We start from the raw sequence: 16,858 nt of genomic DNA, 5'->3' as shown, positions 1-16,858 counted from the left end.
AACCAATTAAAGGTATTTGGTAACTATTTTGCAAATAATGCTTACTAGTTCACAAAACGAAGTCATTTGCCGCATTTCAGTAACCACCTGCGTCCATATATTGTATCCATCTACTGCAAAAATCGAAAATATGTCTTCATTTTTTTTCAAAACTAAACAAATAAATATCTACAAATATGTCTTTTTCAGATTGCAGATCACAAAACAGCGGCACAGGGTCCGGTAAACCTGGGTATGTCCCACGAAATATTCAACTTGAATGAGGAAGATATCGAGATGAACGAGAAAGATAAAGAGATTGATGAGGAAGATGGAGAAGATATGATGGATGAACAAGAAGATACACTGAAGGATGAGGAGAACTATCGAGAAGTTACTGATGACATTATAGACGATGACATTATAGACTCGCAAAAAGGACACCACAAGCGTAGAAGTTTTGAGCCTGAGGAGGCGAAAATACTACTGGAAATTTGTAGTGACAATTTCAAAAACGGGTTCGTCAATTTGGCCAGCATTATACAAGCAATGGAAGAAGACGACAGAGGATGCCAGTTGTTAGATAAATTCAAAAGAAAATTTGGGGAAACATACTTAAAGAAAATAGTAGATCGTGTGCGTTGCGAATTTAGAAAAAAACAGAGAGAACAGAGAGGACCGAAATAAATAAAGTGACTTAAAGATTTCTTAGCACTTGAATATGTCATAATCTTGTAGTTGATTTCAGCTGATCATTTACAATCGTGTGTTTGTGTGTGTGTGTGCATATTTTTGTGTGCATATAAATGTATGTATATATTAAATGTTTATTGTGTGTGTGTGTGTGTGTGTGTGTGTGTGTGTGTGTGTGTGTGTGTGTGTGTGTGTGTGTGTGTGTGTGTGTTTTATGTGTATTTGTATGTTTTCATATATCTATATACATATGTATGTATATATATATAGAGAGAAATTAATGTTAACATTAAATATATATTTTATATGTGTATGTGTATTTGTCAATCCACATATGTATGTGTATATGTCAATTAACATATACATGTGTATATGTGTGTACATATGTGTATAGGTGTATATATGTATATGTGTATATGTATATATGCATATGTGTGTATGTGTCTATGTGTCTATGTGTATGTGTATGTGTATGTGTATATATGTAATTGTGTGTTAGTGTGTGTGTGTGTGTGTTTGTTTGTGTGTGTGCTAATGTGTTTGTGTGTTATAATGTGTTTCTGTGTTAGTGTGTGTTAATGTGTTTGTGTGTGTTAATGTGTAATGTGTTTGTGTGTTTCTTTTTTTTTTTTTTATACTTGTGAGTTTATATTACTCTGTAGTTCTGTGAGTGAAGTGCGCGGTTTTTCTGTGTTTATTATTATTTTCATATATTCAAACAGAGATTTGATATTTGTATTTTTTTATTTTACGTTCTTCTGGAATAAGCAGAAAGAGAATAAAGTTTGAGACAATTTGAATTTATTATTCATTTTCAAGCCATAAAAAAAAAAAAAAAAAAAAAAAAAAACACACACATTTAAAACGAGGTTATTAGTACATTTTTGCATGATGTAATCAGACATGCTACAGCTACGAAATTTATGATCTGTTAGAACAAGATAATGATCTTGAGATACACAAAGACTTATTCATGTACAATGGATATCGTGGATACAGAACTAAGATGAGTTTCATGGAAAAATGGGTCATAATTTTTTCAACTTTTTCATTAGTCGGAAGTTTCACAAAAAACCTTCACAATTTCTTGTATATGCCACTAGAAACCTATCTACAAAGTTTCAATGCATTTTTTTTATTAGTTTCGTTGTACTGAAAAACATGTTAAAAAATTCAATTGCAAGTATTTACATTATTGTTAAAGTTAAACACAATAAATTAGCATCAAGGTGTTTGTTTGATAGAGTCATTTACAGGGTAAACTTTATTTGTAATACAATCAAAGTTCAAAGTAGCTAGATAAGGTAATGTGTGAAGTGATTAGCGGTAAAAGGTTACTCTTAAAAAGGGCAACTAGTGGAAAGAAGAAACACAAGGAAAAACAACAACATACAACATTGAAAACTGAAATTAATTGAGAATCACAGACCTTGAACAACTTGTATTACATCAGGTGCTCCGAAAAGGTTATCAAGACTGCTTCTCACAAAAATCACTGCTGAGAACGAATGCAAGTATTCTATGACAACAGTAGAAGGTCTGTTGTCATTTTGAACCACAGACAACTCATAGCATTCATTCATTTGTAAAAAAAAAAAACACATTTTTTTTTAAATACTGTTCTTAGAATTTGTCAAAAAAATCGCAGAGCGCTAATTTTTTCCCTACTTTGGCAATCTGACATCATCAGAATTACACACCTTATAACGGTCAATGAATTGTCAAAAAAAGCTCACCCACTGTTCTAAGAATTCGTAAAAAAAATTGGAAAACGGTAATTTTTATCCCACTTTGGGATGAAAAATACAGTTAACTGAGCACAGGAGGATTTTTTCATGTGGATAGAATTCAAGAGTAGCATCTACTTAGATGATCTTGAACAGCGTTAAGCATTTTGATAAAAAAAATGAAGAATGTGCACTGGTTCGAAGGTCATTGGAAAAAAATATTAGAAAAAAAAATGTAACATAAAACATAGTTTTAAATACTCAAAATGGTCTAAAACATGAAATAAAATCAACATTAAAAAAACAAGAAAAAAAAGCTGGACTTAGTTTTTTTTTTTTTTGAAAATTAGGTACCATTTGCCGCAAAAAAGTTGCCATTTTTTCGCATTCCCGAACCAAAAAAAAACGGGAACAGCCAATTACCGCCAAAAAGAGACAATTTACCGCAAAAAAGTTACCATTTACCGCTCGACTACCGCATTCCCCTAACCAAATTAGGGGAGCGGTAATAAAGGTGCCAAAACAGCGCATTCCCCTAACTCTAACCCTAACCCTAACCCTAGCCCTAACCCTAACCCTAACCCTAACCCTAACCCTAACCCTAACTCTAACCCCAACCCTCATTGAAAAAGTGCATACAGACTTTGAACGTTAATAACACTGGCATTTCTCAACCGATTTGAAAGACCTTTGGCGTTTTGGAAAGTTCAGACAGGAAGCAATTTGATCAATATATTGTTTTGTCGTTCATATTAAAGCCCTTCTTTTCCTATCAACCTGTAACATTGCAATCTGGTCATTTTCTGAGGCTCGTATCTTTGCCATTTCTCAAGTAATCGGAAAAACATCTAGGTAAATAAAACTCGTTTTTTCAAGTTCTTTCAGGATAACCTCAGGTCGGAGACTTCATTCCTGTACAAAAAATGTTGGGTTCAAAAATCCTCCAAATTCTTTGACAGATTTGCAATTTTTCCACAAGAATAACGAAAACTGCGTCATTTTACTACCTTACAGCTGGAACTTTTTTGTATACATAAGCTGGCAAAATGCGCCAGCTATTGGTGTATATAAGACGTGTATATCTAGCGGGGTTATTGAGTATCAACATGAAACGTGTTTGAACAAAATCGATGAAAGACGAAATACGCCAGCTATTTCACACGGTCCAAAAGAGTTTTTCATGGTTTCTCATTCTCAGAATTAGGTGTGTGAAATTTAAAGTGTGTGGTCCACTTGCAAAGAGGAAATCAATACAGTTAAAAAAAAAAAAAAAAAAAAAAAATAATAATAAATATAATTTAACTCAAACACTCCAGCATGAGGCAAAAAAATACTCATTTATCAGACCAGCACTTAAATATCATATAAAAGAAGAAATATTGGCACTTTCTATATCTGTCGACAAAGTGTTCAGTCTCCGTAGCACGGCCGACACTCGGCTAACCGAGAGATTGGTCGGTTAATCTATATTGAGTATGCGGCTATATCGGCGGTTGGTCTGTTAATCGGGTCGGTTATACGTCTGTTAAGAGTAAGACGCACAATTTAAATGTTCAACTCTGTTAAATATACAGATTTTTGGCATATTATAAGAACCAAATAAAAAAAAGAAAAGTGTCTGACAAAATGATATCTATCATAGAACATTTTCCACCTGTAAAAACATTTCATAGTCTGCGCAAACTTCAGTAAAACTAAAAGGCGTCGAGCAAGTATGAGGTATTTATGCTTATACGCATAGCAATTGTTTTAATAAAAGGCGAAACAAACAATTTTAGATATCATTTAAAGGACACAAAATAGTACTTTGGTTCTAAAAAATAAATTGACATTAGTGAATATTTCATAATTGTAATATAACGTGAGTAATACCACGTTTTAGTGACTATTAGGGGAATAAAGTCTGTTAATGGGTTGGACAATTAAAATTGTGTCAGTTAAGAGTTATTTAACCACGACAATAGTTTTGCTACCTTTATAATTTCCCATTAAAAAAGTTAAGAATGAGATGTACTTGAGTAAAAAAAATGACAATACGGTGAAGAATATTGTAAAACAGAAGAAATTTTGTCGCTTTAAATTGTTTTCGACATAAATATCAGTAACCGTACACTTATAAATCTCTCAATTTGTGTAAAGCTATACATTCTTATTGCTGTCGACAAAAGTTTTAGGAACCGTAGACTTCTAGCCGGTGTAAAACTGTCAGTCCTGAGATTCCAAAAGATTAAAATGTTTATGAGGGTCAGGAATAATCAAGAAAATGGTCAATATTGGCACCCTATTGATGAATGCAACAAATATAGCACTTCTAAACCTTAATTCCTTCACCTTTTATGTCTGACAATCCATCTGAACCTATGCATATTACTCTATTGTGAGGCCAGTGCCAGAAAACTGTAAACCAGAAGAAATTTTGTTGCTTTTAATTGTTTTCGACATAAATATCTGTAACCGAAGACTTTCTTTTCTACCGAAGTAAATATATAACAAGGATTTATGATGTTAATAAATTATTAAATTCATCAATTTATTAAATTTGAACATGTGAAACAAATAAAGGGGAAATTGGCCATACCTTTTTGGTAAGTGGACAAATAGTCAAGGATAATTTGTTAATAATTGTTCAAATATATAGGAAAATGTTTTTAAAAGATTTATATTTATTACATTTTTTTCAGTTTAGGAAATTGTTTATTAGCCACGAAGCCATTGTTTTCTTAACAATTAATTAATCAGTATTGACCTTTAAAGAATACATTTTTAAATAAATTACTTTATTTATTGTAGTTCAAGAAAAATATAAATATTTTAGATGACTGTTTCCTTTGTATTCAATGGAACAAGAAGCGAGTTCGTTAGCGAACTACAGTAACGTCCTTTATGCCGCGAAACATTATTTTTTACAATAGGGTAACCAAAAAATATCAACAAAACAATAGGAGCCCCATGGGTGACTTGAGATAGAAATAGCGTCGTTACAGGTCTTCTTCTGACCGGCAATCAAACCTCAGCAGTATAGTGGGACTTCCATTGGGCTGTGCTCATGCAGCCACTTCAGAATGGGGACGTTGAATCCGAAGCCTAGCTCGTGTAGCGAGAGTGCAATGCTTTTTCCACATGAAGAACCCTTACAACAACTCTTCGAGTGGACCGTAAGTAGCCTGGTGTTATGCCAAATTCCTGTCCCTCCTTTTTCAGTGAGTCAAAATTTTCCCGACCGTATCACGGACGGTCTCAATTACAAGACCTACCTATCGTATTTATTGTTAATATTGTTAATATATTTTCGCCCGTCCTGAACATACATTAAATATTTCCCACTTGACGTTAAGCAGCCAAAACTCAGTATTTTACAAAAGGGAATGAATATCTCCCACGTTCACTTGTCTCTTGAAGGATCAATTTTGAATTTCTTCCATTCGCGACCCACACCCTTTTTAAGATTACATTGTGACGTATGTTTTTTTTTTAATTTTACGAAAGACCAACAAAACGTAACGATTGAAAATTCACAGTTCAGTTTTTGGGATATATTGTTCTTTGGAAACTAACAGACTAATTTTCAAAAACGTCGAAGTTTTTTCTTGAACCATTATTTATAAAAACGAATTTGTAAACAAAAGTTATTCTTAAATATTAATAATGATCAATGATTGTAAAGAAAAAAAATCCGCCATGGTGGTTTTTTGATTAACTGGCTCCATGGTGTCAAAAATGTCACTTTTCTTTTACAAATAACTGATTTAAAAATATGAAGCCTTTACTGTAAAATAAATTTATCTAATAACCTTTCAATAACTATTGTAAACTAATTTATTCGAACTATAATTGTCCTATGACTGTCTGTCCGTTTTCCAAATAATATTTATACTTTGTGAAGTGTTTTCATTTCCATTGATCATTAACTTCATGTTTTGCGAATACTTATAATGGGGTAATTATTATAGCTAGTAATAGTTAACAATTTATCTAAAAAAAACGAGATGCTTTATTCAAATTCTTAGATATGAATCTAGTTCTTTTTAAAAAAAGTTCTCAGCAACAAACTTCTACATTTTGATTTTCATTTATCTGGGTCTTTTTGTCTCCGCTTCGAAGCCGCCATCCCGTACCAAACATATATATACATGGCATATCTATTCACGATGTTGGAGTTGGGCAATATACAATCAAAGTTAGCAATATACAACAGGTAGTAGATCTAAATTTGTAAATTGGTATTTTTGGATTTTACCTGATTAGGACGTGTCTCGTTGAATTTTCTAATAAACTAACACACACATAATCTGACTTTTAATCGTAAGGTTATGGGATCTATACGAAAATAGAGCTATAGGCCTAGTTGCATGCGAAGTCTTTACAAATTATATATTTTTGCATGCTATAGTTGGTCATTTGGTCGGGTTTTTTTTATAGTTTGTGACATGGCGGGGGGGGGAGGTACTTCGTATTGAAAGAAAAGAAATTAGCATATGCTTTTTGTGATAAATAATAAATTCACACTAACAGACATAGATACGATGAAATAAGCTCTTGAAAGCTTTGTCAGATCCCGGCACTTTTAACGCGTGCAAAAAAAAAATGCAGCACCGGGTTTATGAACCAGGAGCTCATTTGACAAATTATCTTTCGATTTAAATTGGTCGTAATTTAAGTTATAAATACTAAATTTTAAGTGATCTAAAATGTTCATGACTTACGAGTATTTTCACTTGTACGATGTTTTGTGAAATGAGTCTCAGAGTATATATACATGTATATCGGGATACTGACTGCATAGTAAAATATTTATGTACGTAACCTATTAGTTGCGGCTCATTTTAGTCTTTTAAGTAATTTTCCTTCCCCTGCATTGCTTGATCGCTCTTGTAAAAAATAAACAGCACAACAACAGCACTCGACGTCAGTATTGTACCAAAAATTTCAATTGTACCAATTATTCAAAAAGAAGGCTCAGAAAATTCAAATATTGGTATACACACACACACTAACATGTCACCACAGACATGATCTTTTTGTTAATGCGCAACAATCGTTTCTTCCGCAGGACAACGATGTCGATGCATAGGTGCTTGAGGACAGGATCCTGTTTTGAGCCCCCAATAGTCCCTCCCCCTTATTATCATAAATCTTAGATTTTTCTATATATATCACTTATTTGTACCATATATATACTAATTTAACATATTTTTACTCTTAATATGCATGTTTACTATCAACGTGAATCTCGATCGATTTTTTGTTAATGCGCCACAATCGTTTCTTCCGCAAGACAACGATGTCGATGCATAGGTGCTTGATGACAGGATCCTGTTTTGAGCCCCCCATAGTCCCTCCCCCTTATTATCATAAATCTTAGATTTTTCAATATATATCATTTCTTTGTACCATATATATACTAATATAGCTCTATAGTCGAGATTCACGTTGATAGTAAACATGCATATTAAGAGTAAAAATATGGTATATATAGCCTGTTTTGCTCTGAACCTCCTGATTCTAGCATGCACTTAATTCCAACTTTTTTAATTCAAGAAAACCATATACATGATATAGTGTCTTCGATAGTCTTTGAATTTTATCAATGTGATTAAAATACATTAAGCAAAAAATTTTCATAATACTTTGGTGAATTATCTATTGATATAATTAAGCTCCTTTTTCGATTTTAATAGATTTTAGATTTTACAATTCCAAGTTGAGGATTTTATTCATAAAAAGAGGGGATTTTCCAGTATTCTGACTATTACTCAATAATGCTTTGAGCAATTTTCATGAAACTTGGTGAATTGTTTTTATATATTAACATAATCATGATAATTTCCCTTTCAATTTTTAAAAATTTCTGATTTAAGTTTTTGTAATATTGGAACTTTGGATGGTAACTCAAGAATTCTTTCACCAATTTTTATGAAACTTATTACCAGAATACTCAGATCAAGTGTAAATTTTGGTGGTGTCAGTGTAACCGTTCTATAGTTATGCTCCTTTACAAATGGAAAAATTGCTGAATTTTTGGTTTCCCGTTCTCTAACTTTAGTTTGCCTCAACCAAATGTTATAAAACTTGCACACAATGCTTATTACCACAAAATACAGATCAAGTTCACATTTGGGTAGTGTCACATTTAACGTTCTTCAGTTATGTCCCTTTATAACTTTATTTGATATGCAAGCGGGAGTATCGTCCCATATTTATTGCCGTTATATAAGATGCAGAGTTATGGAACTTTATTTGTTGAAAAGTGGTTTAAAATTGTCCATTTTCACACTTTGGAAGGTTTTAGAAATGTATTTGTTCAAAAATCACGGCCATAAACTTAAATACACTAAATGGAGCCAAATTATGTTCATGTTTTATGTCAATGAATACCACTCTGTGTGCATGTCCTTTTTTTTTTTTTGGGGGGGGGGGGGGTCTTATTTGAGCAGTGCTCACAGTTTTTCTAGTTGATCATTAAAATTCATTTAAAGCATAAAGACAAGCTAAAAGTGCAACAAGCTTATCATGCACTCATGATACTACAGCTTTTTATTAAACACGCATTAATATACATTAAACAGCAAAATAATTATTGATGCAAGATGTCATTAAATAAAAATTTTTACTCTTCAAGTTATGTGTAAGACAAGAACTATAGAAGATACAGAGAAATTATAAACAGCAGAAATGATAAGCAATTTAAAATTTGCAGAAGTCAACAAAACCTAAATGGTAAGGCCACTTTTATAAAAGTTATTGCCCTTGAAAAATGATTATTATGAAAATAAAAAGATGTGGTATATTAAATATGAAAACTATTGAACATGGTTCTAAGAAAACAATCATAGGCCAGTGACGGCCTTCAATAATGAGAAAATCCATACCCTATAGTCAAAGTAGTCAGCTATAAAAGGCCCTCAGATTAAAAAATTTGAAACAATCCAAACTGTAAAACTAATTGCCTAGTTTATAACAAAACAAATTACAAAAAATAAATATGACAGATATGAAACAACAACAACCACTAAATTTTAGTGTCAGACTAAACTACAGGCTCCGAACTTGGGACAGACACAATAAGAATATGGTATGGTTATATAAAAATAAGAAGATGTGGCATGATGGCCAATAAAACAACTCTTCACCAGACAACACGTGACATAGATTTCCTGCAAAAAAAGCCACAGACCGGACTAAGCAGGAAATTTATACATTCCCTTCAATCGAAAAGACACAAAGGCAGTGGTTTAACAGCTCAACATATAAAGAACAAACTGTAAAATAACCGTTGCAATTGCATCAACTCAAAAGATTGATAAAATGCACAAAATCAACTAATATAAAAACCATAGACAAAAAGCACGGAATTAAGAGAACTCACAAGTAAGAAAGGAAATATTTTTAAAATGTTCATAAACATGACAAAATAAGCTTTTTAGTCCCCTACCGACGAAGTCGAAGGGGACTTTAGGTTTGCACTCCCTCCGTCTGTCTGTCTGTCTGTCCATCCGTCAGTCCGGCAAATCAGTTTACACATTTTTTCTTCATGCTTGAAGATATTGATTTGATATTTGATTCATTGTTTTATCATGACAAGTTACAGATCAAGTTCAAATTTGCTCCGGTCTGATGATTTTGTGCAGAGTTATGGTCCCAGGGGCGTAGCTGCCGTAAGGCACTTTAGGCACGTGCCTACACATAATTTTTTCAAAATTTTTTTTTGTATTAAAAAAGATAATGACAACGTTATCTGTAGATGCACGTGAAGTCGTCAAAATTCTTTAATTATCAAATATAATTTGTACAATAGTCTATCATCCTTAGTGAATGGAGTATTGGGTAGAATTGTATGTATGGTCAGAAAGGGGATGTTAACTCCGATGGCTAGTGTAGAGAGAATGCCACGCTCTTTCAGTTTGCACGTTTTATAATACTTGCAACAACTCTTTGAGGGGTTCGAAGGTGGTTTGCTGAAAGGCAAAATTTCTGTCCCTATCCATTAACCCTCATTTACCTATAGTTCCGCTACGCGTCGATAGGTAAACTCAATTTGCGACAGTAAAATCTACGTTTTACGAAGGCCAAGCTTAAAATACAATACAGTTATCTCCAAATTTTCTAATGGCATTTTCAAATTTTCAGACCTTCCTCCTGGACGACCCCTATTACAGGACCTAATGGCTACCTGTATTTATTGTAAATTTGTTTTTGTCCTGAACATGCATAACTATTTGCCACTGGACGTTAAGTTAGCAATCAATCAATCAGCTAGCTTTCAATAACTTCGAGTACTCTCAGATCTACGTGTAATGACCATAATTATTCCTAAGCAGGTAGGGATTTTACAGTAGAGGATATCAGAAAATATGAATTTCTTGAATTTTGTCACGATAGTATGAACAAAACCGAACTTCTGCATTGGGCATCAACTGTGTGTGAGTGTATGTGTTTGTGTGGCCGGGGTGAAGGTTTAATAATCAAAAGATGGATGGTCGATGTCTAGCACAAAGGATAGTATTATTATATATAGCAATCTCAGTGTTTACGTGCCTATTCTTTTAATTAAGGATCGTCTATATGTACTATCAATTAACGTATCTATCAACTATCCTCAATCAGAAAGGAATAGATTGGATACCTAGCTACGCCCCTGGGTCCATTGACTTCAAAAATTCACTAAAAATCAGTTTTCCATACTTTTTTTTGTCATTTGGTCATTCTTGAAGATATTGATTTGATAATTGGTATATAATTTAATCATGACAAGTAACAGTTCAAGTTTGAATTTTGTTCTGGTCTGATGATTTTGTGCAGAGTTATCATGGTTATGGTCCTCGGACTTGGAAAATTCACTAAAAATCAGTTTTCCATACTTTTTTTTGTCATTTTGTCATTCTTGAAGATATTGAATTGATAATTGGTATATAGTTTAATCATGACAAGTTACAGATCAAGTTCGAATTTTGTTTTGGGCTGATAATTTTGTGCAGAGTTATGGTTCTTGGACTTATAAAATTCACTCAAATAATCAGTTTTCTGCACTTTTTTTCGTCATGCTTGAATATGTTGTTTTGATATTTATTATATAGTTTACACCATAACAAGTTATAGATCAAGTTAGAATTTTGTTCAAATACAATGAATTTTTAACCGGAAAGGGACTATGTATTGCCATGCAATACTCACAGAATGCTTGTTTTTGCTGTTTCTCTCTCCATTTATAACATTGTATTTGTTTATTTTGTGTATTTATACATGTTATAGGTCAGACATCTTGGTTTTCATGATCAATAGGTCAATACTGAAGAGGAAACTTAGAGTTGATATTTATCTACATGGTGCGCTAATTGGATTAATGTGAAATGGAATGTGTGCTTTCCTGCAAAAAAGAAATAGGAAATTTCATCATAATCACATGATTATGGCTATAAACAAAATGGAGTTCTATCATAGATGCACAAAAACACAATTGTATAAATGCAACAACATATTATTTATATTCGTCGAAGAAGGGAGAAATGTAGAAAAAACAGTATTTTTTTGTTGAAAGGAACACCAGTTTTATCCACTCAATTACATCACTCCCTCATATCAACTATACTAAAGATGATCTTTGAAGAACAAATTGAAAAAATGTTTTCTCTAAGAATTGAAAGGAAATGTTTAGTTGATGGAATAATCTATGCACTGAACTCTTCAGAGTAAATTGAAAAACTGTACACAGCAGCTGAAACAGAAGAAAATCTAAATTAACAAGAAAAGAGTTTATTTTATTTAATCTGCAAATATGAACGCATTCTTAAGAACACCACAAATGGTATGACATTCAAATAAGTTGCTTATTAATGTATTGCATTGAAACAATAACAAAGAAAACAAAATACTTTGCTACAAAAATATTTTAAATTATCAAAGTTAAAGTCATATAAAGTATGTACAATACCTAGACCTAAACAGTAAGACTATTGTTTTTGTATGTCATGATACTTTTCAGTCAAAAATTTATTAAAGTTTTAAATATTATTTGTATTAATTTTTCAGTCTTGTAAAAATATGTTCATACTGTTTGTATAGTTCAGTAATTTCTATAGAGTAAAAATAGGGGAAATGTGATGTACAGAAATTTCCATAGAAGAAATTTGGAGAACAATGTTTTCCTTAGAGGAAATTTGTGGTCTTGAATTTTCCCTTAAGGAAAAGTGTTTGTCAAAAATTTCCTCAAAGGAAATTGTAGTTGAAAAAAATATCCTCACAGAAAAAAGTATTTCCTCAAAGGAAAATTTGAAGCCGCAAATTTCCTCAGAGGAAACAGAATTTCCACAAAGGAAAATTTGAAGCCGAAATTTCCACAGAGGAAATAGAATTTCCTCAAAGGAAATATTTATGCAGCAAATTTCCTAAGGGAAATCTTTTCCCTTGTGAAAGAAAAATTTTCCCTCGATGAAAAATATTTTTCCAAAACTACTTTTCCTCTGTGGAAATTGTTGAAAAAGGGGGCATAACTTTTTCAACAGTAGTGCTAGAGCCAAAAAAAATAACATTTTGTGAGCAATCATTGACCGTATACTTGAATATGGAAATATGTGCTTTTAATATACACAAATAGAAAAATAGAAAAAGAAACAAGTTGAATATATCATTTATTGCTGTTCTATACTCTAAAAGTTGGTGTAAGGCCTTCAACAATGAACAAATCAATAGAGGGTTCTGTAAAGGTCACGACCATTTATTTTTTACATTTAGAATTTGAAAGACAATTACAAATAATTGTGTACTCTTCCATGAAAAGGCGAGGATTGATATTTGAGTGCCTAACGTCCAGTGGCAAATATGTCATGCATTTTCTTGATGTCAGGAATGTGGCGAGTAGAACAACGTCTCACAGCAAGCTCTTTGAATGGATACAACAAAGGCAAATGCAAAAAGATTCTATTTACTATCTTTGCGGCTTTGGTCACTATATGATGATTTATTATGTTTTATGAGACACTAAATTCATTTTCTACAAAAAAAATACATTCAGTTTTAATGAGTTTTTTGTCTAATCTAAGTTCTGATGTGTTTCACTTAGAATGTTTCATTTCTGTTGATAAGAGTCAGTACCAAAACATGTTTATCTTCAACATGTTGTCAGGTTAACAACATATAGGGTTAAACATGTTTAAGCTTTAAACACTTTCCTTAACATGTTTAAGAGATAAACATATTCAGGAAAAAAACGTGTTTACAAATGCATTACAAGTAACATGTATAGGTTCATGTTTAGGCCATAAACACATTTTTTAGAGTGTATTTCGGGAAATTGAAATGATTTTTTGTCTATCTCAACTAACCCACAAAAGCTACTGAGAGACAAAAATTAAGTCTAGTATATAGTAATTTACAGGTTCAATGCTCTTCAAATTGTTAATTGATAAGGCCTTCCTTCAGTTGTGATTTAATCTCCATTGGTGAGTCTGACAAAAATAAAACCAGCGTCTGACATACAATATTATAAGTCTAGTATTTTTGATGAAATTTTGATACGCGCATTAAAGCTATAACCGATAATAAAATCAATAACCAAGTCGAAAAAACTTTTTAAAAATTAAGACTTTGATCTAAAAAGCGTCAAAAAGACAAACAACAGTCCACAAAACACCGCATATAAACCAGAAAGCAGGAGGTGAGGTCAGTGCTTTGGAAGGCTGAGCAGTTTACGTTTTTTTTTTTTTCATTAATAAAATTGATTTGTGCTCCTTCCTTCATTTTGCTAGACTGATAAATATATATCTTACTCAAAATCTCGTGAAAAACGACACCGGAAAAAAGAAAAAAAATTCTACGCAAATGCAAGGAAATTAAAAAGTTGGAAAATAAAATGTTAACGATATTGAGCTCAATAGCAGATTGATTTTTTTATTGGTTTTTTTTACTGTAATTGGGGACTAAGTCCCCATACCAATTGCACAAAATGCCATATATAATGACTTGACATCAATATCGTAACTATATCTTTTCTGAATAAGTCATTATCCAGTAAAAAAACAGAACTTTCGGTTATTCAAATCAAATACGTTTTTACAACACTTTAAGAATTCCTGTTCATCTAGTAAGTCGCCCAAGACCCAAATAAATGCCAAAGACAAAAAAGAAAGAACAAACAAAAATTAACACTCTCAGGGAATTGACCGAAACAATCGACAAGGGTTTTTATATCACACAACCTGTAAAATCAAAACATACAAATTAAACTCAACATTTGATAACTGTTTTGTAATTAAAAATACCAATAATACTTTTAGTACAAGCTTATCTGAAGTACCATAAATATCTAATTCAAGAAGACAATAAACTCATAAAAGTTAATGCATATATTTATTGTTTAGGGTTTTGTTTTGACAGATTTTGTCCGAAATGAGATTTTGATTGTCTTTTTGTTTTAAAATGAAATATTGTATTTCGATTTTTCAAAAACAGAAAAAAAAAATTGAAAACAACACGTTTAATAATTTCATGCGTCCGAAGCGCTTTTCTGAATTTACCTTCATCAGGAACGCTCAATGCCAAACATTTGAAATCCGAGGGATGTAAAGCTAGAACAAGTGCATTTAAAAATGCGCAAAAGCTTGAATCTCTGATATACATTTCCTATCTAAAGCCTTATTATCCCATGCTATTGACACAATGATTGATTGATTATGTTAGACGCCACTTTCACTGGCTATATCGTTGCAGTTAGTTAGTTTGAATTCAAAACCTCAGTATGGACAGGATGGAAGCAAGTCATTTCGTACCTTGACCATTTCGTATCTCTGCCATTTCGTACCCAAATTTGCCATTCCGTACCCAAATTTGCCATTCCGTACCCAACATTTACCATTTCGTACCCACAATAATATCCATTTCGTACCCTATGGGCCAAATGCATCTACCATTTCGTACCTCATTGGCTAAATACATGTTAACTATTTCGGTTCAAATTTAGTGCAGAAGATCACATGTTTATATATGCATATATATTCTTTTGTTTGCCATTTTGGCATTATAGGATTGTTGTTATTAGTGCTTTCTGTTTATTTTGTTTCGTATAACAACAGTAAAATAAAATAAATATCAATCTCTTTTTTTTATTTATTCATGTGTGAGTAATTGTATAATAGGGGCATGTGGAGTTAACGCCTATGAAACAGTTTTCACGAAGACATGTAACACATAAACATCTTCCATGAGGTACAAAATGGTAAACATACAAACCTTCCATGAGGTACGAAATGGTATTCTTTTAATCTTCCATGAGGTACGATATGGTATACATATAAATCTTCCATGAGATACGAAATGGCCACCCGATGCAACTGAGGTTATCCTATTAAATAGATCTTATGTTAGTTGGGTTACGTTGTTCAATAGACGCTATGGTATACCATGTTAACATATGGTATAGGGTTATGCTATTCAAATAGTGTAACATAGAATTTTGAATATGCTAGTATATGGTATGGGGTTATCTTATTCAAGTAAAATGACATAGAAATTATACTTTTTTTATCATATGGTATAGAGTTATACTATTCAAATAGGGTAACACGGTACTTCGATTCTGTAAATGATAAGCCAATCATTTTATTTGTTGGGTCCTACATCCGGAATTTAAAACTGGCACCTATAACCACCATTAACCACGAGGCTGAATCTTTCTTTGAATAATAAGTACACATTATATTATAAATTATAAAGATGGTAAGTTTGAAAGAATTTCAAAACTTCGTTCGATAAAAAATAGTAGGTGAAAAGCATTCCCGAAGATGTTTATCTATAATTATAAGCATCCCTCTGAAACCACCAATAATGGCAATTTACGGAAAACATGTGATAAGATGCTAAATCAATTCACAATAACTAATAAAGAAATAAAAATAAAGACTTTTCCGTTAAAAATAATGCAATACTGCTAAACATTGAACGTCACCGTCATAAAAACATTTGACGTTATGGATGACCTGTATGACCCATTCTGCTTCGACTTCGAATGATGGGGATTAAAATCGAATTGTTTATAAAACTTATATACAATTAAGACTTAATGTAAAAGAAATCACATTTGCACATCTTTTATTTTGTATGTGTTAATCAGCAAAAAGTAAAATCACAAAAATACTGAACTCCAAAGAAAATTTAAAACAGTAATTCCCTAACCAAATGGCAAAATCAAATGATAAAACACATCAAACGAATGGACAACAACTGTTATATTCCTGACTTGGTACAGGCATTTTCAAATGTAGAAAATGGTGGATTGAACCCGGTTTTATAGCTCTTAACCTCTCCCTTGTATGACAGTCGCATCAAATTCCATTATATTTACAACGATGCGTGAACAAAACAGACATAATAGGTAACATTGTCAAAATATGGGTACAGCAGTCATCACTGTGTCACAATCTCGAAACAAACAAACATTTAACAAAGAAGCACAAAAAGCATCTATCAAA

General features: G+C 32.1%; 1 long non-coding RNA gene across 1 annotated transcript; it reads left to right on the top strand.

Moving 5' to 3' along the window:
• Window positions 1-9,018: 9,018 nt before the first annotated feature.
• LOC127710198 (uncharacterized) lies at window positions 9,019-12,407 on the top strand. Its single transcript, XR_007986039.1, has 2 exons — window positions 9,019-9,116; window positions 11,649-12,407. It is a non-coding gene; the product is annotated as an uncharacterized LOC127710198 (long non-coding RNA).
• The last annotated feature ends 4,451 nt before the right edge of the window (window positions 12,408-16,858 follow it).

This window comes from Mytilus californianus, unplaced genomic scaffold, assembly GCF_021869535.1.
Source record: "Mytilus californianus isolate M0D057914Y unplaced genomic scaffold, xbMytCali1.0.p SCAF_7, whole genome shotgun sequence".
NCBI classification, from domain to species: domain Eukaryota; kingdom Metazoa; phylum Mollusca; class Bivalvia; order Mytilida; family Mytilidae; genus Mytilus; species Mytilus californianus.
The sequence above is the reverse complement of the archived record's forward strand: the minus strand, read 5'-3'. Positions and strand labels throughout refer to the sequence as shown.